A 23,893-nucleotide genomic window follows, 5' to 3' on the forward strand; every position below is an offset into this window, starting at 1 on the left:
TGTCCGTCACGGCTGTGGCAGGGGGCTAGGCCTGCAACGCACCGCCGGCGTGTAAAGTGGGGGAGGGGTCCCTGTTCGGGCGCCAAATTATGTGGTAAATAAGGATTTACCTATGCGGAATTTCTATGCGGTAAAGTTCAATAAAATAACTCAATCAGAAATGAGAGGCAGAGTCCGTGGCATCTGAGTTTATAAGGGTTTTATTCCATAAAATGGAATTGGTTCGAACCAGGTATCATGTTCCATCACCACGAAGGTTCAGGAAGGGAATTCTATTCTATTCTAGGTTTGGTGAAGCGCAACAGCTACCCCAGCAAAGGGGCGTCCCGGCGCTGAGAGACAGAAGCACTTCTTCCTGGACAGGCTGAGAGGTAGTCTATGGGGCAGGGAAGAGGAGGGTCTTAATTGCTTTACGGAAGACCGAGAGAGAGTCTATGGAACGTACGCTGAGAGGGAGGTCGTTCCAAAGTTTGGGACCAAGAACACTGAAGGACCTGCCTCCAGTGCGGCAGCGCTTGGTTCTTGGTACTTTCAAGAGAAGTTGGTTGGAGGAACGAAGTTCTCGGCCAGGGACATAGGGGCATGCCAGATTACGCAGCAGCGGGGGGTTCCCCTGTTTGGTAATTTTAAAGATCGTAATGAGAGCTTTAAATTTGACTCGATGTTCCACAGGCAGCCAGTGGAGAACCTAGCCGTTTCTGCCTTGTTTGCTCCCAGAAGGAGGACATTCGCATAATCGAGGCGTGAAAGGATGGTTGCCTGGACAATTAACTGTCGGGTCTTAGGATCAAAGAATCCAAGTATAGGCCTAAGGTTTCTTAGAAGACCTATACAGGTGGCGGCCACCTTTTTGGTGTGTGATTGAAAGCTGAGGCCGGCATCCATCCAGACTCCCAGGTTTTTTACACAGTCTTTGGGGAGTGGGGTATTGCCAAGGGATGACGGCCACCAGTGCTCGTTCCATAGGCTGGTGTTTCTGCCAAGGAGGAGCACCTCGGTTTTTCCGGCGTTGAGCTGGAGGTGGTTATCTGTCATCCATTGTGCCACTGCTGCCATACCCTCTCTGAACTTGGAGGCCGCGATGGACGGGCTTTCTGTGAGGGTGACGACCAGCTGGGTGTCGTCAGCGTACGACACCAGCGTGAGCCCCCACCTATTGGCCACCTCCGCAAGCGGCTGGACGTACAGGTTGAAAAGGGAGGGGCTCAACGCTGAACCCTGGGGGACTCCTTGTGCTATCGGATGGGAGTTTGAAAGGAAAGGGGGAGCTGATACCATAAAGGATCTGTCCTTAAGAAAGGAGTGGAACCAGGCGAGCGCGAGACCAGACACTCCAGCCATCTCCAGACGTTTTAGAAGGATGTCATGAGATACCGTGTCAAAGGCTGCGCTGAGGTCTAAAAGGACCAGCGCAGCACTTTGGCCGGAATAGACAATGCTTTATTAACAGAGTACAATATATATAGTAAATGCATACAATGGTGATGGATACAGAAGGCGTAACAGCTGAGAGAAAACGAGATAAGAACACATGTGCGTAACAGAAGGCGTGCACGAGGGCGTACACGGAGGTGTGTGCTAGAAACGTTACATGAAAGTGTCACAAGTGGGTGGATTCATAGAGGAATCCTGCAGTGTCAGCAGAAATATATGGCAGAGATGCGCGCGCAGCAGCATGACGTGTGATTGACGTGGAACTGGAGGGTGAAGGGGACTTGGCATTTAGCTCCAAAAGAGGAGACAGAAGTCTGGCGTGTCAGAACAACCTAATCCCAAATCATATCTAATATCTTGTGTTTGAGGAACTGTATTATCTGGAAGGAAAGGTCTCTCGGGCAGAGGCTATTCTATACTGACTGCTAGTCTATGCATATGTGACTACGTATCTACGTGTAATGCGAGGGGCCATGGGCCTACCATGGTAACGGGAGCAATGAATTAACTTGCACGGAGACAGAAAGGCCGGGCCCTTTGCTCTGCAGCTGGGGAGATGTTTACCTAAACACTAGACAGGAATGTATTTTCGAGGAGCGGAGCAGATAACTTGAAGGCAAAATACAGTCTTGGCAGGCAAGCAGGCCGAGCCGGGCACCGCTCGCCGCGCAGGGAGTAAGGCAAGGGTCACGGATGCAGATGCAGACTGCAGCTTTCAGAGGCAGAAGGCAGAAAGGGCTCGATGGCAGAAATCAGGGCCTAGCTCGCCAGAGCCAGGAAAACGTGAAAGTGCACCATGTAAAGACGGTGGCACGGTATACTTAGGAATTGAATAATCGACCCATTCATGGTGGATCTGAAAGAGGACATGTTAACGTTGGACGCAAATGTATTTGCGTCTTCATAGCAGATTGTGGAGGGAACATACATGTACTTGAAGCACGTACATGGAGCCGTTGGGGTCTACGTTAGGGGACACAATTGACCATAAAAATTCATATTACCTCACAGTGCTTATTACATCATACTTTTATTCAAAAATGTAAAACTGGGATTAGAAATCTAAAAGCTGTTTGACAAAAACTTACACACAGAACCACATTAAGTGGAGCGGTGCTGCCTGCTAATGCCAGTGAATTTCCAACTGAACGTCTGATAAGGTTTTTTTAATACCATTGTTTCTAAGCACTGTCATTCTTTGACAAGCAGATTGTTAAACCTCTTTTAGAGGCCTGGGGTAGTAAGTGGTTACTGAATGATGGATACTGCAAGAAAGTGTTTTTTTTATTGAGTGGGGCAAAAACCCTTCTCAAGCAACAACCATCATCAAGGTCCGGGTGAACCAAAAAAGTCGCTAAATTAACCTGTGCTTAAATCTCTGGTAGCTTGGCACAAAAACAGTCAGGCTTAATTTAGAACCCTGTGTTAAGTATTTATGCAGCATACAAACAGTAATATAGTGAAAAAAACACAAGAAACCCCCCTCAACCAATTTAAAATATAAAGTAAAATTGAATAAACAAAATGATACCAAAATGACAAAAATCCAAGCAGTAGAATTGGAGATATACAAGTTTAAAAAGTTAAGTAAAAATAGCGCCAAGAAGCACAAAGTTCTAACTGTTGGTATCTGGTCGCTAAACCTAACAAAGTCATCTATTGAGGCCGACCAGGATGGAGGGCGGGTCAAATACATTAACCAGGTTAGTCCTGCTGAAAAAGGTTACCATCTCAAAGTCCTCCACGCAGAGGTCAAACATTCAGAATTTCACAGGAGGAGCTCAACTAATGCCAGCCAAGTGTCCAACACAACACCTGGGTATGCACCTCTTGGGGATCAAGACCTCACTCCAGCAGAGGCCAACAGGGCTCAGGCAGGTCAAGTTGCAGGTTTAGGCAGGGCCAGTTGCAGGAGGGCCCATTGAACTTGTTGTGTCCCTGTAGATCAGAACGGGAGGTCAGCCACCTGGCCCTTAGAGTCACTCTGGTAGTCCTGGGTTTAAGGAGATGTTCCTCTTTCAAGCAACAAGGCAGGTTTCAGGAAGCGGGGCAGTCATCTTAACCCCTTTGGTGCTCATGATGAACTCAGCTCTTCATGAGGCACAGTGCTCGTGTGCTCATGACGAGCTGAGCTCGTCATGACCACACCCATTTCTATTAGGGCCCAGCACAGGAGAGGAATATCTCAAGCAGCCAAGGTGTTAAGAAAAAGGCAACAGGGCAGTCCCCTGGAGTACAAGGCAGTCCTTCTGTAGTCTTCTAGAGGTCCAGGAGTGTACTGAAGAGTTGGTCTGAGTGTCCAATAGTTATGACTGTGCCAGCCTTTGAAGTGGGAGAAACTGTTAGACTTTCCCCACAGACTGGTTCTAGAATTTTCTTCCTTGCCCTGCCCAGGCTCCAAATGGCCTAGGGTGACAATAGGCTGGTGTTAAGTTCTTTGTAAATGTGCCAAGGCAGCCCCTTTGAAATTGAATCGGCCCAGGAAACATCTCTGCTCAGCCCATCCTGCCAACACCTCATTCCTTTTTAATTTCACTCTCTATGAAGAATACATAAATGCCAACTGTTGACTACACCCAGTCATGTGACCCAGGGCACAGGCTGCAGGCACCAAATAGTTAGAACAAGAATAAAACAACTAAAAGTGGCATTTTCAGAATTGTGACTTAAAACCCAACTTTACCATTAAAGAGAGTTTTAACTTACAATTCTTTAGACATCAAACTCTGCCTTTCTATCTGTTTCTAATAGAAAGTTATCATTTATTAAACATATTAAGGTAACCCAATACTATACTATGGGAGAGGCAGGCCTTGAAATAGTAAAAAATGTATGTAACAGATTTTCCCTACCAGTACTATAACAAAAGAGGGCTATGGGGCGCTTGTAGTTCCAGCATACCAGCCCCAGATAGCACAGTTTAGAGGAAGATGTATGCAGTTCCAATGGGGAAAGGAAGTGGAGACTGGGTCAGTCAGCACCCTTATCCTAAGGTGGAGACGGGGTGCCTCCCAATTTGGGAAGTGGGGCCCTCACACACCTGGTTGGGGGTCATGCTTCATCATAGGGCTGGCTCCTCGACGGGCCAGCGCTGCAATGCCTGATGGGCACTCTATGTGGGGCTCTTTGTCAGGCATCTTTTTCCCAAGCCATTAAGTGTGCATGTGTGGGACCTCATGGTGTAGATGTGGACAGGGTGTGTGGTGAAATGGTGTGTGAAGGGATAAAATGAAGCACAGTGGTGCTCCACAATTAATTTAATCTGTGAGCTCACTGGTCTCAAAAACATCAATGGTGTCACCACTCATATAATTGCTAGGGAGGGCTACAAGTGAGTGGTCAACATATTTCCTGCCTATTGTGTAAGAAATCATATGGCGATTTGTTGGGACCAAAATGGGGTAATCTACACAGTGGTTGGTTCGATGACGCTCTCAAAGGGGAACCAAGCACTCTACAATCTAACATTGAGGTAACTTTTTCTAATATATGAGATGAGATGCTCTTCCAAACAGGCGGAGTGAGAGGTAGGTCCCGGCACCGCATTCCGGCTTAACTGACATTAACTTTTGTAACATACACCCTCTACCTGTAACTCGAGGGAGTCTGACCACCACCCAAATCAGGTTGGTCAAAACATTTAGCGCTTCCCACAATCCGGGTTGCTTCTTATTGTAGTAAAACCTCAGTGTTACTTTTAGCAATCATAGTGCTGTATGTTTCATCCAACCACACACTTACAAAGTTATAACATGTATCTTTCTAAAGGCGTTTTTATTAGCACAATGTAGCAATTTCAGTGACCTCTTGGTGCATACTACCTACGTTATCCCATATTGGCAGGGAATGCGGATGTGGGTAGACCGGGTAGTTCATAGGGCCCATGTTATTCCTGCTCCCTTACTCCCTACATTTCACTGGGGGAGACCTGTCCAGGAAGGAGCTTTTGCCACCGATTGCTCCTGTGAATGTACAAGTCCACTCATTCTTCGGACCCAAACAGCCCACTGTGGTCTCCAGCGTTACCAACACCCCCAGCATCATTCCGCCGTGGTCTGTTGTCGGGCATGATATGCCCAGGCCAAGAAGCCTGACAGATCGCTCTGACATTTTCAAAATGTACTAGGCACTCTCAACAGTCTTCAGAATATTTTGTAAACATCATTTAATAAAAAATGTGGTCTAATTTTATTGCAAATCATTGAACAATACAGTGAACAACTTTGTTTCACTTTCTGTTGAAAATGCAGCATTTCTGCATGCTTATATTGTGTTTGTGGATTATTAGCTCTATTTTGTGAAGTCGCTATTTCTGCAATATTTAGCACAAAAACACAAACTTACACTTAGGAGTACACGTCTATTTGGTGGCGCAGAATCAAACAGCGATATGAACTAGACTGTAAATGAGTGAGTACATGCTAAACATCTGAGGTAAGCCCTCACATGCGGTCTGGTCTGAAATTTAAGATACAGCAGCGAAACTTGATAGTCGGTGGACAATGTAAATGTATACTGTTCTCTGTGGTTGCTTTTCACTTGCGCTTTACTTTCCGTTTGGAGACGCTTCTGTGAATCATGCAGTTGTGGTTTTAGAATAGTCGTAAAGATGGCGCGTCTCCCTGCTTTCTGAAGGAAGAATTGTGTGTGTTTCAGAGAGGATACACTTTATTAACTAATCAATCTAGGTGTTTACACTTTTATGATGCTACTTCCTAATTGTTACCACAAGGTGGAGATGTTGCGCCTCCGATCACAGGGTAGGCTGCTTGCCTGACTGAATTATTGGACGGGTCCTTTGGGGCAGGGTCTTACATTATTTTTAGATTTCACCTGCACAGCACTTACAATGTGATGGTTTCGTTTTTCATGGCTGCGCCCCGTTCAACAACCACTTATCAGGTACATTTTATTTTCACTTTAACCTTCCCCCTTTACCTAATATCCCCGCTTTATAATGTCACCAGTAGCTGCACAATATCATTTCCCTTTTCAATAAATAATTCACAACATATTAATGGAATTTCAGGTAATTTCATTGAGCAACTACTCACAAAACTACATATTGCAACAAAACATTATTATTAATGACATAGGCAAAATCAATTGCATTTAACAATGATTGTTTTAATATTGGTGTCCCATTGCTTGAGACACTCTTAACCTCCAATTCAAGAAGCCTTCATACAATTAACTCTCCAAGAGTAGAAACAGTGGGCACTCAAGGTTTTGTCAAGGTTATAGTGATTACAGCTTTTTCTTTCAAAACGAATAAGGGCATAATGTATAAAATGCTGGTATGGACTGAAAGCTCAAAAATGGGCACAGAGAAACACACAAGACACCATTTCTCAGTCCCAAGAAATTGATAATGTGTTACACTCATCCCAATTAACTGTATTATCAAGTATGTTTAAGTACCCTTCAGGGCCAGAACTTGCAGACATACTTTGAAAAAATGTTTACAACAAAGAGAGCTTCTTTTACAAGGGTTGAGAAGCTACAGAAATTATCTGAGTTATTCCAGTATCTTCTTTGAGGCTAAGAGGAACTTCATTGATCTCCATCAACTGAAAAGTTGGTTAAGGTCAATTACATTCCAGAAAAAAACAGAATCATGCCACAGGAGACGATAGAATCATTTGACATACAGACAATAGCAAAATATTTTTTTCTCCACTGAAGGGGGCAAGAAAATATTTGTTTTTTTTTCAAAGAAAAGTTCAGGATTTTATTATAACTACATGCAGCAAAAATGATGGTTTATGATTAGTGCTGTTGCATTTTGAGGTTTATGACTGTCACTAAGAACATTTATTTATTCTTCCTTTTTTCTCTCCCACTCTTGCTTGCTTGGTGAATGAAGATGCAAGGTTCATGTGTTTGCACATACTTCTAATTACTTTACATATTGTAATCGACAGTAAAGCATGTTTACAGATTGTGAAGACATGGCCTCCTTTTTTGCTATTCACTACAGAACTATGCGACTGTGTACATTTATTGAAGCTTGCAGCTCTCAGACAACTGCACTTTCTATAGGGTCAATGAAATTCCCCAATACTGCCCTTGACATCCCCCCCCCCCCCCCCCCGAAATGTAATGTCTCCTACATCCCGTTCTTCCACCTGCATAGCAAATAATTTGTGGCTTTTCCTTGAGGGTGTGCCAGATGTTCTTCTGTGACAACAAATGCAATAGACTCACATCAAGGCACTGCTAGGTGGCGCCATTGAGGTGAAACATAAAAACAAAAGCATAGCAGGGCGTGGGGAATATTCATGTATTTTTCCAGATACAGGTTTATCAATGTTACATAGCAGTTCCTTCAGGGCCGGACTGGCCGTAGCTGGCATTGGGCGTTTTCCTGGGAGGCTGGAAGGGTGGGGAATGTATTTTCAGCGGCAGGGGCTGTTTTTTCTTTACTGCTGGCCGGTTCTACAGTGGTGCTCCCATTTTAGACCCTAGTAACAAAAGCAGCAGTGCACACTTGCGCACCCCTACACTTCACCAAGGGGGGGCTGCACAGACAAAATTGCGGGGCTGCACTAGGTTTCCAGACAAGCCCTGAGTTCCTTCCTTTTGCACTTCTTAGTTTTCTTGCTATCTAAGGGGCATATTATCAAGAAACGGCGTTAACATTATCGCCGCTTTAGTGGCAGAAAACTGCCACTAAAGCGCATTATCGCCGCTTTAGTGGCAGAAAACTGCCACTAAAGCGGCGATAATGGGCTTGATAATTCGCCCTTGTGAATTCCCATAGAAGCCCATGTTCTGGTGTGAACATGGGCTTCTATGGGAATTCTCTACGGCTTATTATCAAGCCCATTATCGCCGTTTTAGCTGCAGTTTTCTGCTGCTAAACCGGCAATAATGTTAACGCCCTGCTTGATAATTTTGCCCCTTACGCTTTTAACAATACAAATGATTTATTTGTCGCCAGTGATTTACCTTCAATTTTACAAAAACCTGTTTCTTGCATTTTAGAAAAGATGACCACGAGACATTGGGGCATATTATCAAGAACGGTGTTAAAATTATCGCTGCTTTAGTGGCAGGAAAGTGATGCTAAAGCGGTGATAATGGGCTTGACAATATGCCCTTGAGAATTCCAATAGAAGCCCATGTTCACACCAGAACCTGGGCTTCTATGGGAATTCACAAGGGCGTATTATCAAGCCCATTATCGCCGCTTTTAGTGTCAGCTTCCTGCTGCTAAAACGGAGATAATTTTAAGCTGTTTCTTGATAATTATTGTATTTTACTGTACGTTTGTTGTACAGAGTTTGTTCACTGTGCTTTAGCTCACTGGGCAGACTGCTCTCACTATTGTGAGTTTATCTCATAAAAGGTCTCTTTGGGGCTGGGGATCAAATGAACTTCAAAGGCCCAGTCAAAAGCGGCGTTTAACTACAAAACCCATCAATATCCCTTGAAGTCTAGCTTTCTAAAAAGAAATGCACACTGTCAAAAGAGAAATTCAGAGGGCCATTTTACCATATGACAGCCGTGGCCCGTGTTGGTAAGAGCTGTGGGGCCGGGTGGGGGGAGGGGGGGATTTCAATAGACGATGACGAGAGAAAATAAATTAAATAAATAATTTTCCCTCCTCATCGTCTGTCGAAATCTCTCGCCAGCCCGCCCCACCGCCCCACCGCACGGGCCGCGGATGCCACTAGAATTCCTGAGGGAGGACATATACCTTAAACAATACTGGGCTTTTAAGTAAGTAAGTGTAAGTGAGTAAGGTGAACCGAAAAAAACATTCTAGGAAAATTAATCTGAACTCTCTAAGTAGTTGCATAGGTGTCCATAGACCAGCAAACTCATCCATATTTATAGGTATTTAAATGTTTCAGTCTCTGCCTCCAATGGAAAAGTTTGACGGGCTTCTGAAGCAGTTACTACAAAGCAAGCATTGCCAAAGCCAGTAGGTTTGGTTTATAAATTGTTCCAGATTTGTGTGTGTTGTATTGTGGATTTTGTGCATAGACGAGCATATGAGTCTGTGGATCGATGTTTAAATACAAGAGTTCATGGATGATAAATAATTAGATGCAAGGATAGATGGATGGATGAATGCACGGCTGGAAGCATCTAGTCATTCACTCACTCTGCATTCAGCCTAGGCTGTCAGGAGATGTTGTGCCCTGACCCCTCGATCCTGGACTGTGATACCTGTATATTTTAGGAACAAAACAATTTGCTATGTGACTAAGCTGTGAAACGTATTATGCTGCAATCTGAAATATTTGTGAGGGAGTGAAAACAGTAGAGCTCTCTCATTGTTCCATGTCAGATGCAAGCAGCTGAACCCGTAATGTTTTCTAATTGACCAACCACGTTTTATGTGCTTTAGCTAATCACAGCATTTTTAATTTGCATTCCTTTCCTTGTGGTTTAGTGTGGGCCATTATCAATAGAGCACTTCAGACACGTCAAACGCAAAGCACAAAAAAAACAGGATAAACTTGTCACACCAGGCACATGACGACTTGAGAAATGCAAACCCATAAAAATGTATTTATTGTTGTTTCTAAATCGCTCTTCTGGGCGTTGCCAAATGCTGGCACGTGTGAACTTGGTAAAAGTTCACTACAAATAAAGGTGTAGAGAAAGTACAATTTCCCACTGTACGCGGCTGCATTTGGTCATTTTCTAAATTGTAATAGTTATTGAAGGCATCAACTCCACCTGCAAAATTCCTGGCTTTCACAATGTCAGAAAGCTCCAAGGCCAAGAAGTAGTGTAGTCCTGAGATCCTTGTTTCTATGAGCATGGCTGGTCCTAGGTCTTTTGGAGCCCCGGACAGTAAGGGAATGTGTGTGGCCCCCCTATTGCATACAAAGTGAAATTACAGAAAATGACATCTCAGGAAGTGCCATCAATTGACTATTGTTGAGTGACTTTGCAAGAAGTAACTTTCTTGGTAAAGATCAGTAAAACAAAAACATAAATATTAACATGAATAAAATAAGCCCATTTATTTTATATTTCAGTTAACTGGAAATGCATTATATTAGTCACACTGGATGGAAAAATTTAGCCTAGGTCTCTCCAATACGTATATGTTCAATCACATCTTAACAATTGGTTTCCAGATTAGTGCATTAGATACATATATGTGCATGCAGTATTTATAATAGAGCAAACCAAGCCGAAAGGCTACTAAGCAGTAAATTGAGTCAAAGACACAGTCATCATGCGATAGGAGGGTGTTGATGGTGTGTGGATTGTGACTGTATCCAGGGGCGTAACACAGGCCCTGCAGCCCTTGCGGGGCAGGGGCCCGAGCTGCAGGGGGCCCCCTCAGCACTGTACTCAGGCCTGACAGCTCCAGATTAAATCAGGAGTGGGGGCCCTCTGTGTACCTTGCAGGTGGGGGGTTCAATTTTCGTTACATGACTGACTGCACCATGATTTTTTGGGAGTATTCGCTGTTTCCAAAATTGGAACTGGCTTTGGGCTGTCCGGGTGGTAATAGCAATAACATTCCAGATCCTTGGGGCATAGATGGGAAAGGCCTTTTTCTTGTTTTTTTAGCACATCTTCTTCAATCTGAAGGTGTTTTTGCTGCGGGTGTGTGGAGAGCCACTGGAGATGGTGACAAGCTTGTCATCCAAGAAGGCAGGGGTGTCAGTCGTACAGTGCAAACCGAGCCAAAAGCAGCGGAGCACTGTACAGGGTCAATGACAAGCATGACGTCAAGGAGTTATGGGAAAGGTAGCTAGTTTGTTGACTGTTAACGTATTGTGATAGCCTTGCAAATAATTCATCTGAGCTAGACGATGGTACGGACCGGCAAGGGGGACCTGTGAAGTTCCATCTCTGTGTTATGATATGGTCATATTTCATCATGCCCTAGTGAGGTGTGCTGCAGCATGTAGAATGCCCTTATGGGGGCTACTTGGATTAAAATTCCAAGATGATTTCCCAGATACCCAGTGCAAGAGAGGGTGTGTGCAAAAAAGACATGAAATCACATAAAACAGTTGGAAAAAGCCTAATTTCTTATAAGGGCATCACAATAGTCACTGAAAAAATCAGAAACAATCATATGTAGGCTAAAAGGGTTTGTTGTCATGTGCCATGAGCCTTTGCTACAACACCCCTATCAATGTTCTCTGTAGCCTTTAAATGTTCTGATACTAAGAATTAGTATACACTTACTGGTTTCAGAGTATATTTCATTTTGGAAATTAGCATGATGCGGATTCAGTTAACGGATTTGAGACACATCTCCTCTCATTTAATTACTCCAAATTTTGCACAAAACTTGATAAGCACACATTTAAATGCAATTAAATAATGTTGCAAGTCAGTCCCACTTACTGATCCATTTCCTTCTGCCTCACTGTGCTGGACTATGGCTGCAAGGTCCATTGAAGAGAGGCCAGGCCTCAAGGGTTGTATCTGGTCAGTATTTTACTGTCATGGATGGTATTTTCATGTCTAAAACAGAGCAACAAATCTCAATAGAACTTCTAGGGGTATAACATAAACAGAACAAAATATCTGTGCCTCATCAGCTTAGAAACATCTCTCAAATTGGAAGTACACAAAATATAAAGACAAATGGTGTAAGCAGAGGTCTTCAAATTGGGGCGAGGCTCCCTCAGTGGATCTCAATTTATCATAGGGGGGCATCAGCCTAAGCAGTGGCTGAGATTAATTCAAGCATTCCCCCTTCACTTTTTGTATACTTTAGTGAGTTGTCGTAAGTGGGACGGTTTTACCCAGACATGGGTCCTGTGAAGACTGTGTCACTGGAACCAAGCAGATTATGCCTAACTAGGGCAACACTTGTCGTGGGGTGCTTCTGTTATGGGTAAGGGAGGACCTTGCCTGATAGCTTTGTCTGGTATGTGCCCACTAGAGCAGGGTGAAGACTGATTTGCATATGGCTGTGTCCAAACTGAGGTGGCACGGTGATCAAAATAATGATGGAGTGGGATGCAGCTTGAGTAATTACCAGTTGCTGTGACTAATTCAAGCATGCCATACATCTCTTCTTGTAAATGTTTTTGTGGACAGTAAAATATAGCCATAATTAGGGCTCATTGGACCCAAAACCCACGAGGCCATGGTCCCACTGCACTTGATGCACTATTGATAGCTATGCCCTTCAGATGGGCCTCTTGCCCTGGGCCATACATCCATGGACTAGTGCTGCAGGGCCCAGATCAGCAGACTTCCTCCCTTGGTCCTCTCAACACTGGATCATGGCTGGTAGACTTAGGGGAAGATGGACCTTTCCTGACCTTTGCAGCTCTGGGTCATGGCTCTGCGATGCATGAGAGTAGGAGCCAGTGGCATAGTAATGTAGCCATGGACGCTGATTCAAGAAAATGATGCCGGACAGTAAAACACAACCACAACCTGGGAGCATAGGGTCCAGAACTTCCATGAGCACTGGTGCCACTGCACCTGCTGCAATACTGATAGCTACACCCCTGACAGAGGCACCCAATGAGCCTTACAGCAATACTCCTGCTCTGCCAAGCTCATGGACTGTTGCCTTCTTCCCAGAGTGTCCAACCATGGCAGACTAAAATGTCCAGGGAAGGGAGGGCCTCTCCTAGTTCAAGTTCAAGTTCAAGAATTTATATAGCGCACTACTCACCCAGAGGGTCTCAAGGCGCTTGGGGGGGGGGGGGTGTATTATTTATCGAAAAGCCAGGTTTTCAGCTGTTTTCTGAAGGAGAGGTGTTTCTGTGTAAGGCGGAGGTGAGTAGGGAGAGAATTCCAGGTTTTGGCTGCTAGGTAGGAGAAGGATCTTCCTCCCATGGTGGATCTGTGGATGCGCGGAATTGCGGCGAGGGCTTGATTGGCTGATCATAGTTGGCGGGTGGGATTGTAGAAGGACAGTCTTGTGTTGAGGCATTCTGGTCCTAGGTCGTAGAGGGCCTTGGGAGCGTAAGGGACGGAACGTAATTCTCTTGTTGACGGGGAGCCAGTGGAGGTCTTTCAGGTGGCCGGAAATGTGAGCTTGCCGAGGGATGTCCAGTATGAGTCTGGCTGAGGCGTTTTGGATGCGTTGGATTTTTTCTGTAGTTTGGCAGTGGTTCCAGAGTAAAGGGTATTTCCATAATCCAGTCGGCTGGTGACCAGTGCGTGGGTGACTGTTTTTCTTGTTACGGTGGGGATCCAGCGGAAGATTTTTTTGAGCATGCGTAGGATGTTGAAACATGAGGATGAGACGACGTTGACTTGTCTGGTCATCGAGAGGGAGGAGTCCAGGATGAAGCCCAGGCTACGTGCGTGATCTGTAGGTATGGGTGCTTTACCCAGGGCAGGTGGCCACCATGAGTCGTCCCATGCAGAGGGGGATGATCCTAGGATGAGGACTTCAGTTTTGTCTGAGTTTAGTTTTAAATGGCTGTTCTTCATCCATTCGGCTACTTCTTTCATGCCATCGTGTAGATTGGTTTTGGCGGTGTTTGGGTCTTTGGTGAGGGAGAGGATCAGCTGGGTGTCATCTGCGTAGGAGATGATGTTGAGGTTGTGTTGCCGCGCGATGGATGCGAGGGGACTCATGTAGATGTTGAAGAGGGTGGGACTGAGTGATGATCCTTGTAGAACGCCGCAGATGACTTCGGTGGCCTCTGATCTAAAAGGAGGGAGGCGGACTCTCTGGGTTCTTCCGGCGAGGAATGAGATGATCCAGTTCAAAGCTTTTCCTTGTATTCCGACATTGTTGAGGCGTTGTATGAGGGTGCTATGACAGACTGTGTCGAAGGCGGCGGAGAGGTCGAGTAGGATGAGGGCGACTGTTTCTCCGTTGTCTAGAAGCGTTCGGATGTCGTCTGTAGCTGCGATGAGGGCAGTTTCGGTGCTGTGTTTGGCTCAAAAGCCGGACAGTGATGGGTCGAGGGAATTGTAGGATTCAAGGAAGGCGGCGAGCTGGTTATTGACGGCTTTCTCAATGACTTTGGCAGGGAATGGGAGGAGTGAGATGGGGCGGTAGTTTTTTAAGTTCAGAGGGGTCTGCTGTGGGTTTCTTCAGAAGGGCGCTGAGTTCGGCATGCTTCCATGCGTATGGTGTCTTCAGTGGTGATGGGGTTCCAGGTACACAGGTTGTGAGAGAGCTGTTTTGGTTCGGAGGAGGGTGGAGTGGGTTGATCTTCGAATGGGTTTTCAAAGCTGTTATGAATGTCGGCGATTTTGTTGTGGAAGAAAGAGGATAAAGAGTCGCAGAGGACTTGGGAGGGAGTGATGTTGTTGGGGCCGGCGGTGGGGTTGGTAAATTCTTTGACGATGTTGAGTAATTCTTTGCTGTTGTGGGTGTTGTTGTCGAGTCGATCTTTGAATGCTGATTTCTTGGTGGATCGGATTAATTGGTGGTGTTTGCGGGAGGCGTTTTTGAAACTGGTCAGGTTGTCGGTGGTTGGGTTTTTTCTCCAGGTTTTCTCAAGAGTACGACATAACTTCTTGGATTTCTTAAGGTCATCGTTGAACCAGGGGGCCTTCTTGTTACCTGATTTGATCTGGTGGTTTTTCAAGGGTGCTAATTCGTCAGCGATGTGAGTTATCCATTGCGTGAGTTTGGAGGCAGCATGGTTTGGGTTCGATGATATGGCAGGAGGGTTTTGTTTAAGCGATGTGAAGAGTTGGTCCGTGGTGACTTTGTTCCAGTTTCTTCGTGGAATAGGTTGTGGGGGGTTGTGGGTTGAGGTCTTTTTGTAGCTGAAGTGAACGCAGCTGTGGTCTGTCCAATGGAGAGCTGTGGTGTGGTCGAAGGAGATGTGTTTGCTGGAGGAGAAGATAGGGTCGAGCGTGTGTCCGGCAAGGTGGGTGGGGGTGTCTACAAGTTGTTTGAGTCCGAGAAGGTTGTCCAGAAGGGTGGTGGTGTTGCTGTCGTTTTTCTTTTCCAGGTGGAAGTTGAGGTCTCCCAGAAGAATGCAGTTCTCGGAAGTGAGGGCATGTGGGCTGATGAAGTCAGTGATGTCTTCGTTGAATTGTGTAATGCCTCACAACTGTAGAACATGGCTGCAATGCCCATGGAAGAGAGGCAAGCAGAACAAAATGGTGCCATAGGTGCTGGTGCAAATAAAAAGCACCCTCTCACTCTTGTCCATTGGCTGCAGAGAGGGAAAGATTTAAATACTTTATTTAGACAATCATGTTTGTTAAAGTGCCAACAACAAGATTTTAAAAAGTGTACAATAAGACATAAAAGCATGGCAAAAGTACCTAAATATGCGTACCCATATAATGCAAGTGGCTGTTCCCGTGGACATGAATATCAGGAATCAACTTCAGCATAAGCATTTTAAACAATACAACAATTTTAGCCTAAAATTTCTGAGGGTGAATAATGGTTACATCTAACTGTGTTTCCAGAATGGAAAATTCAGGCTGGAGTGCTGGATCTGGTGTAGACCTAATAGGATAAAAAGTAGAGTGGTGTTTTCTACAAGAACAGAATACTGAAGCTGGTGCAAACCTTACCATAGAAATGCATTTCACAATTTGTTAATTCCCACCAAGCTACGGGGGCTGAAAAATGTCAGAACCGGCTCTAGGGTCATCCAATTTGTGAAAGCTTGATTGTTAGAATTAATTGGGGAGAGAATATAGCCTTACGCTAGAGCGATCGACCTCGAAGCAGGGGAACTGGGGTTGAGTCTCGGCAACGATGCTCAACATCCTATGATTCTGGGCAAATCACTTAATCTAACCATAAATTATGTGTCCTGTAACGAAACTGGTGCTCATGTAAACCGCTCTCGGGTCTAGTTTGCGTTATATAAAACTCAAAAAAAAGTTTTTAAAAATTGCTACAATATGAAATACTGTAACCAATAGTAGGTTTGATAAAGTGGTTAAAATTAGAACTATTCTACTTTACTTTTCAGGTGATTGCACAAGGATCCCCAGAATTTAAACATGTTATTATCTCTCGGAGAAACCTGTTTCCTACTATCAAACAGGAGACGTTGTCCCCACCACCTACTGCCTCCTTCGGGAACTTTTAGAGAGGAATGGGCACCCTTCATTCTGTCCTTCCCTCCCGTGAAACCACCTCCTCGAACCTAGAGATGGCGTCCTCATTCTAAAATCGTTAGCGTACTGAACTGAATAAACAGGAGACAAACCCCCTCAACGCTATCTCTTCTCCGGGAGTCCTAAAGAGGAATGGGCATTCTCTCTCCCCCTCGTGCCTTCCCCTCCGCCAAACCCAGGAGACTACTCGGAGTGTAATCCCAGAAGAGTTTCAACAGACCTCCTGACCTGGGAAACCAAACATTACCTGATATCCCCCAGCCGCTTCTTTTTCTAGTAACTAGAAATATTCTACCAGTCTCACAGATCCCCTAGCGAGCAAGGTACCGTCGCTCCACGACACCTTTCATCCACCTAAGGAACTCTCTATCGTCTGTGGCCCACATCTTGCCTCTTGTCCCAACTTCCCTCCGCCCTGATGAAGGTGTAGCCGGACCACGGCCACACACCGAAACGCGCGTCGGCGCTTGTTCCATCTTTGGAACCCACAAAAAACCTTTTTGGGACTGTATACCATTCTGTCCCGTGTCCATCTTACACATCTGCGGCAACTGTGTGAAGTGAAGTATGAATGATTATGAATGTTTGTGTGTGTGTTGGTGAGATTAACTACGAGAATATGGGCCCTGTTTAGAACCTATGCTATTCTATTAAAAAAAATATTTATTGTATATTTATAACCTCAATGAAAATGAAAGGAAATAATGAATTGTCATATTGTATAATAAAATGTATTTTCATAAAACTTTTTTTGCTATGTGTCTGTGAAATATCCTCGTGGGTTCAGAGTGACATGTAATTCTTGGACCTATTTTTGGCCATTCTTATTATCCCTCAGGCAGGTTCTTTTTCTGCTTTGATACTATCTTATTATTGCTAGCCTGCAGGAGCGGATCCCTGTCTGGTTCCAGAATACCCTGAGCTAGAGACGATGCAAGTTTAGAGTGGACTTGCAGAGGCAAAAGGTGTGGGTCACCTCTTCCTTTGGTTGGCCATACAGCCTGCAGGGAATTTCTCCTGCTGCCCTTAGCCAGTGTGCTCCATGCATGTTGCTAGGAAGTGCACCATACTGGCGGCACAGTAAAATAAACCATAATTTGGGAACACTGGGCACTTAATATCCCTCGACCAACTGCCACTGCACCTGCTGTACTGCTGATGGCTATGCCCCTGATCGATGGCAATGCCCGGACAGAAAGGGAATGTGTTAGGCCCCTCTAATTTGCATGCAATATGAGATCAAAGAAAAGGACAGGACATGGACCTTGACATCACCCTATGCACAGAACAATGGCACAGAGCTGTGAGACAGTTTCAATGGGGCACAGGGAAGGGGCCCACACTAGATGCCCCCACCCCCTGGGCCTCTCAGACATGGTGTAGTGCTGAGAGGATATCAGAGGGAGCCCACTAAACCATGGGCCTTGCAACACATACGCATGATTGCAAGGCCCAGGGGAGAGAGGCCCTCCCCACTGCCTGGCAATGCTACAGGGTATATGCATGGGGTAGGGGCCTTTACTCCCCTAGGCCCCACAACCATGGTCTAGTGCTACAAGACCCAGGTGAAGGGACCCAGGATGGGGGAGCCCTCTATGATTGGCCTCACAACAATAGTGTAGCACTGCAAGCCCAGAGGAAGGGCATTCTATTCCATGATCCACATCTGTGAGGCCCATGAGAGTGTTGTCCCATTCTCTGGCCTCACAGCTATAATGTAGTCCTGCACGGCCCAAGGGATGTGGCCCCATTGCTTTGGGCTTCACATCCATGGTCTAGTGCTGCACGCCCTTGGAAGGAAAGTCCCCTTCCCTGGGCCTCACAGCCATGATCCCCAACCATCACTGCAAGAGTCAAATAGGGTGACCAGTTTTCAATTATCACTTAACAGGACAATTTATGCCTTTGGAGAAACACTGCTCATCATGTTAAAAGATAACTCAGCTGGAGATCGAGTTTATCAAGCTTGATTACTTTTCATACTAAATTTGAGTTCTAATCTCTTTACCACTTCCTGGAGTAAGCCTTGACTGCTCAAAATTGCAAATTTTGAGCGACAATTGATATTCAAACAGAATGAAATAATCTTAAGCTTTGAAACACTAGCAGTAAATATCAGAATCTACCACGCATACTGTCCAGTAAGTACTCACACTACGACACACTACGTCTTGACTCCCATTGATTTTGCCATGATTTCTGTGGAGCACAAGATGTTTTTATATTGTGACTACTGTACATAAGGAAAATTGTTGTTCTTGTCACTATATTTACACCCACTTGCCTGAAGCTTGGAAATCTGTTGATTTCCAACCATGCTTTTACCCACTGCACTTTTTGAAATATGTTGGTTCTCTGATTGTTTGTTTTAATAAATAATTCTCCAATTTGAATGCAAAACTTCACAGATCAGTATGTTGTTCTCAATCAATCAATCAGGGGATTATAGAGCACACTATCTCAGGCGGTGGGGGGAGGGGTAGGTGCAGCTCCGGATCATTCGAAGAGCCAGGTCTTGAGGCTCTTCCTGAAGGTGTGTAGAGTGGGGGAGCATCTGATGTTGACTGGGAGCTTGTTCCATGTCTTTGCTGGGATGTAGGAGAAGGGCCTTCCGCCTGCTCTGGTTCTGCAGGTGCGTGTGGTCTCTGCCAGGGCAAGGTCGGCGGAGCGGAGGTTCCTTTTGGGTACGTATGAGACTCTTTCGTTGATGTATTTGGGTCCGATGTTGTGGAGAGATTTGTAAGTGTAGGTGAGTAGCTTGACTGTTACTCTCTTCTCGATGGAGAGCCAGTGTAGGTCTCATAGGTGGATCTATGACAGAATTTCGACAGACAGAATTTCGACCTACACAAATATCGGCGTAATTATATCGATAGCAAAAATATCGACGCCCTATGTACAACATGGTAAGTACCAAAATATCGAAAAAAGAATATCGATGTTAAAAATATCGTTGTGAAATATATCGATTTTTTTTAAAATTTAAAATAACATAAAAAAAACTGTAAATAATACTTATTAATTACTTAAACATATTTAAATATATGTAATAATGGTTAAAAAAAATAATAATACATATTTAATAAAAAAATAAAATGATAAATCATATATAATATATAATTACTTAACAATAATTACTATTCCCACTCCAGTGGGTGCAACAGTAGGGAAAACTGACCCTGAACCCTAAAAATACCCCTTTACCCAAAAACCTAAAACTGACCCTGAACCCTAAAAATACACCTTTACCCATAAACTGAAACTGACCCTGAACCCTAAAAATACCCCTTTACCAAAGAACTGAAAACTGACCCTGAACCCTAAAAATACCCCTTTACCAAAGAACTGAAAACTGACCCTGAACCCAAAAAATACCCCTTTACCCAAAAACTGAAAACTGACCCTGAACCCTAAAAATACCCCTTTACCCAAAAACTGAAAACTGACCCTGAACCCTAAAAATACCCCTTTACCCAAAAACTGAAAACTGACCCTGAACCCTAAAAATACCCCTTTACCCAAAAACTGAAAACTGACCCTGAACCCTAAAAATACCCCTTTACCAAAGAACTGAAAACTGACCCTGAACCCTAAAAATACCCCTTTACCCAAAAACTGAAAACTGACCCTGAACCCTAAAAATACCCCTTTACCCAAAAACTGAAAACTGACCCTGAACCCTAAAAATACCCCTTTACCCAAAAACTGAAAACTGACCCTGAACCCTAAAAATACCCCTTTACCCAAAAACTGAAATCTGACCCTGAACCCTAAAAATACCCCTTTACCAAAGAACTGAAAACTGACCCTGAACCCTAAAAATACCCCTTTATCCAAAAACTGAAAACTGACCCTGAACCCTAAAAATACCCCTTTACCCAAAAACTGAAAACTGACCCTGAACCCTAAAAATACCCCTTTACCCAAAAACTGAAAACTGACCCTGAACTCTAAAAATACCCCTTTACCCAAAAACTGAAAACTGACCCTGAACCCTAAAAATACCCCTTTACCCAAAAACTGAAAACTGCCCCTGAACCCTAAAAATACCCCTTTACCCAAAATTAATTAATATTACAAATAAATTACTTCCCACCCTATTCCCCTATAAACCCACAACCCGCTCCAGTAGTAAAACATATAATTTAGTTAAAAATATACATAAGTTATCAATTAATTATTCTATTAATCAATTAAAATAAATCATTGCTAATTAATATTTCATGGCAAAATAAATTAATCATTAAAAATTATTTTTTTCATTACAAATAAATTACTTCCCACCCTATTCCCCTATAAACCCACAACCCGCTCCAGTAGTAAAACATATAATTTAGTTAAAAATATACATAAATTATCAATTAATTAATCAATTAATTAATTAAAAGAATTCATTGCCAATTAATATTTAATTGCAAAATAAATTAATCATTGAAAAATAATTATTTAATTACAAATAAATTCCTTCCCACCCTATTCCCCTATAAACCCACAACCCGCTCTGGTAGTAAAACATATTATTTACTTTTATATATTTTTAAATTATAAAAACATATTAAACACATATTATAACAATTAATTTAAATACTTAACTAATATTTCTAACACATATTAGTAAATCGAAATTACTTACATCGATATATATGCTATCGATATAAGTAATTTCGATATTACTTACCTTAGGGTCGATATTCTGGCCATCGATATTCTGGACATCGATATTCTGTCCCATCGATATTAGCAACTCGATATAAGTGTAGGTCGAAATAAAAAACTCAATATTTTGACTGTTTACCCTCATAGGTGCTGGGTCATGTGCTCGTGTCGAGGGGTTTCGAGGACGAGTCTGGCTGGTGTTCTGGATGGTTTGGAGCTTCTGTAGCAGGGTTTTGTTGATTCCTGCATAGAGGGCATTACTGTAGTCCAGTCTGCTGGTTATGAGTGTGTGGGTGACGGTCTTTCTGCATTTGGGGGAATCCACTTGAAGGTCTTGCGGAGGAGGCATTGGGAGTTGAAGCAGGTGGAGGCAACAGTGTTGGTCTGGCGAGTCATGGTGATGGAGGAGTCTAGAATGATGCATAGGTTCCGGGGATGGTCCGCCGGGGTGGGTGAGTTTCCGAGCGCAGGGGGCCACCAGGAGCTGCCTCATGCAGTGGGGGAGGGTCCAAGGACGAGGACCTTAGTCTTCTAGGAGAGGCCTAGTATGGTGAGGGCCGCAGTGTGGCCCTGGTTGAGTAGCATACGGATGTCATTGGTGGCGGCGAGGAGGGCGGTCTCAGTGCTGTAGTTGCTGCAAAATCCAGACTGGGAGGAGTCGAGGATGGTGTTCTCTTTGCTGAAGGTGGTCAGCTGGGCATTGATGAATCTCTCGGTGACTTTGGCTGCGAAGGGAAGGAGAGAGATGGGCTGGCAGTTTTTCAGGTCGATCGAGTCAGCTGAGGGTTTCTTGAGGAGGGGCTTGACCTTTGCCCGCTTCCAGTCATCGGGGAAGATGCCGAATTCGAGGGAGACTTTGATGGTCCGGCCTACTTCAGGTGCTATGGTGGCGGCGGCTCTGTGGCAGATGTGCGGCGGGCAGGGGTCCGTGGGGGTCCTGAGAGTGTTCTGTTTAACATTTACTATACTTACCTGATAGAGACAATTGTCTCTTATAACACAACAGTGCCTACAGCATCCACAATACACTTTGATAAACTCAGCAATTACCTGGAATGAGAGGGAATAGACATGGAGGGCTAGGCCATTAAATACATTAATTCATAGAACCGTATGACAGAGTATAACCCTTTTAATTAAAGACTATGTTTAAATAGTGTCTTATGTTATGAATGGTTTCAAGGCGCTAAGTAAATAAATAAAAAAGTCAGTAACATTTATATTCTGTCATAAATGTTTATGTTACAGCTCCATGGGGCTCACAAGGGTTAGGAAAGCGCTATAGAAATGCTGATATAATAATACAATGTAACTCGTTGCTAGTGGGCTGAAGAGAGTGCAAGATCGCAGGGGACACAAGAAGGAAGTAAAAAAAATCCTCCTCTATTTTTAAAAGGCCCTTGAATGGCCTGTAAAGTAGTAGAGTCCAGCACACACATCAGAAAAGAATACGATGTGTCCTGGAAGCTGCAACAGCCCCAGTTACAGCACAGAAGGTGGGTGAAGAAGGGGATCTGAGACACATTTTGGTCGAGCATTGCATGCTTGCATTCAGGAAAAGAGACAAGGTGAATTCAAGTCAACTGCCGGTTTAAACTTCATTAGTTTTTCAATCCCCATGCTTTTAATGTACAGGAAAATGAAAGAATTTTAGACAGGGGCTACTGCATCGCTGTCCCTTCTTAAACTGTAGGATCATTTATCCCCTTCGTCCCCCTCCTCCCCCCATCCTTGTCCCCTATGTCCCCCAGCTCCAAAATCTGGGAGGGATAAATCCCCCATCCCCCACATTTCCTACGCCCATGGGTCCTCCCCACACAAACCCCATGAGCATGTGGCTATCTGTTACTGAGTCTCTGCTGACCATATGGCCCCACGCTTCAAAACCTGTATATAATGAACCCACCACTTTAGCGGCTTGAGTTAGTGGGAGTGCCACTGGGTAGAGCTGTGTAACATGAAGCAGGTAAATAGTTTATAATTCATTTTACTGTGATCTGAGACTTTGGACTTGCTGTGTAGTTCCTATAAAACCATGTAAGATACGCGTGGTTAGACAACATAAATTGTGGGTTTGGTATCCAGACTGATTTCCGACACCCCCACCGGGTACGTTCACCTGTATACCAGCTAGCCCACAGTGCCACTGTAAACTCCTCTCACCAAGGAGAGAATAGTTCTTGGCAACTATCGAACGTGACAAACCTGACCCTTCAGGGATCATGGAAACAGTACAGCACTTTTCGCTCAGTCACTTGTGCTCACTTTGTCTTAGAGAGAAACACAGAATAAACAGTGGGGACGTTTTTCAATAAGCATTTACTGAGCCAGCGTCATTGTAGTGTAAAATAGGTGTGCTGAAACAATCATGAGACAAAAACAGATATAAATGAATATAAGAATCAATAGAGTAAAAGGATGGTAGATTCCTTCCATAGTTCTAAAGCAATGAATATATGCAAGCATTTAAATACATGAAAATAATAATAAGTACTCCTACGATGCAACACTAAATATATGTACCTAAGAGTATCTAGCGTGTATGTAGGTGTACAGCAAAGAATCCCCCTAGGCTGAAGGCAACCCCATTACCTAAAGTGAGAGACTGTGGGACCCTGTCTTGGTCATGAGATGGACACCCACCATGGGATGTCAAATCACTGCATGCTGGAGTGTCTGCGTGCAGGAACGTCAGCGTCTCGCATCAGTGTGTCAGCATGGAAGTCTTTCTCCTCTGTTTGCTTCAGCAAAGATATGGTGTATATATACCCAAAAGGTACTCTCAGGGGATTTTACC

This window comes from Lissotriton vulgaris, chromosome 7 (assembly GCF_964263255.1).
Source record: "Lissotriton vulgaris chromosome 7, aLisVul1.2, whole genome shotgun sequence".
Taxonomy (NCBI): domain Eukaryota; kingdom Metazoa; phylum Chordata; class Amphibia; order Caudata; family Salamandridae; genus Lissotriton; species Lissotriton vulgaris.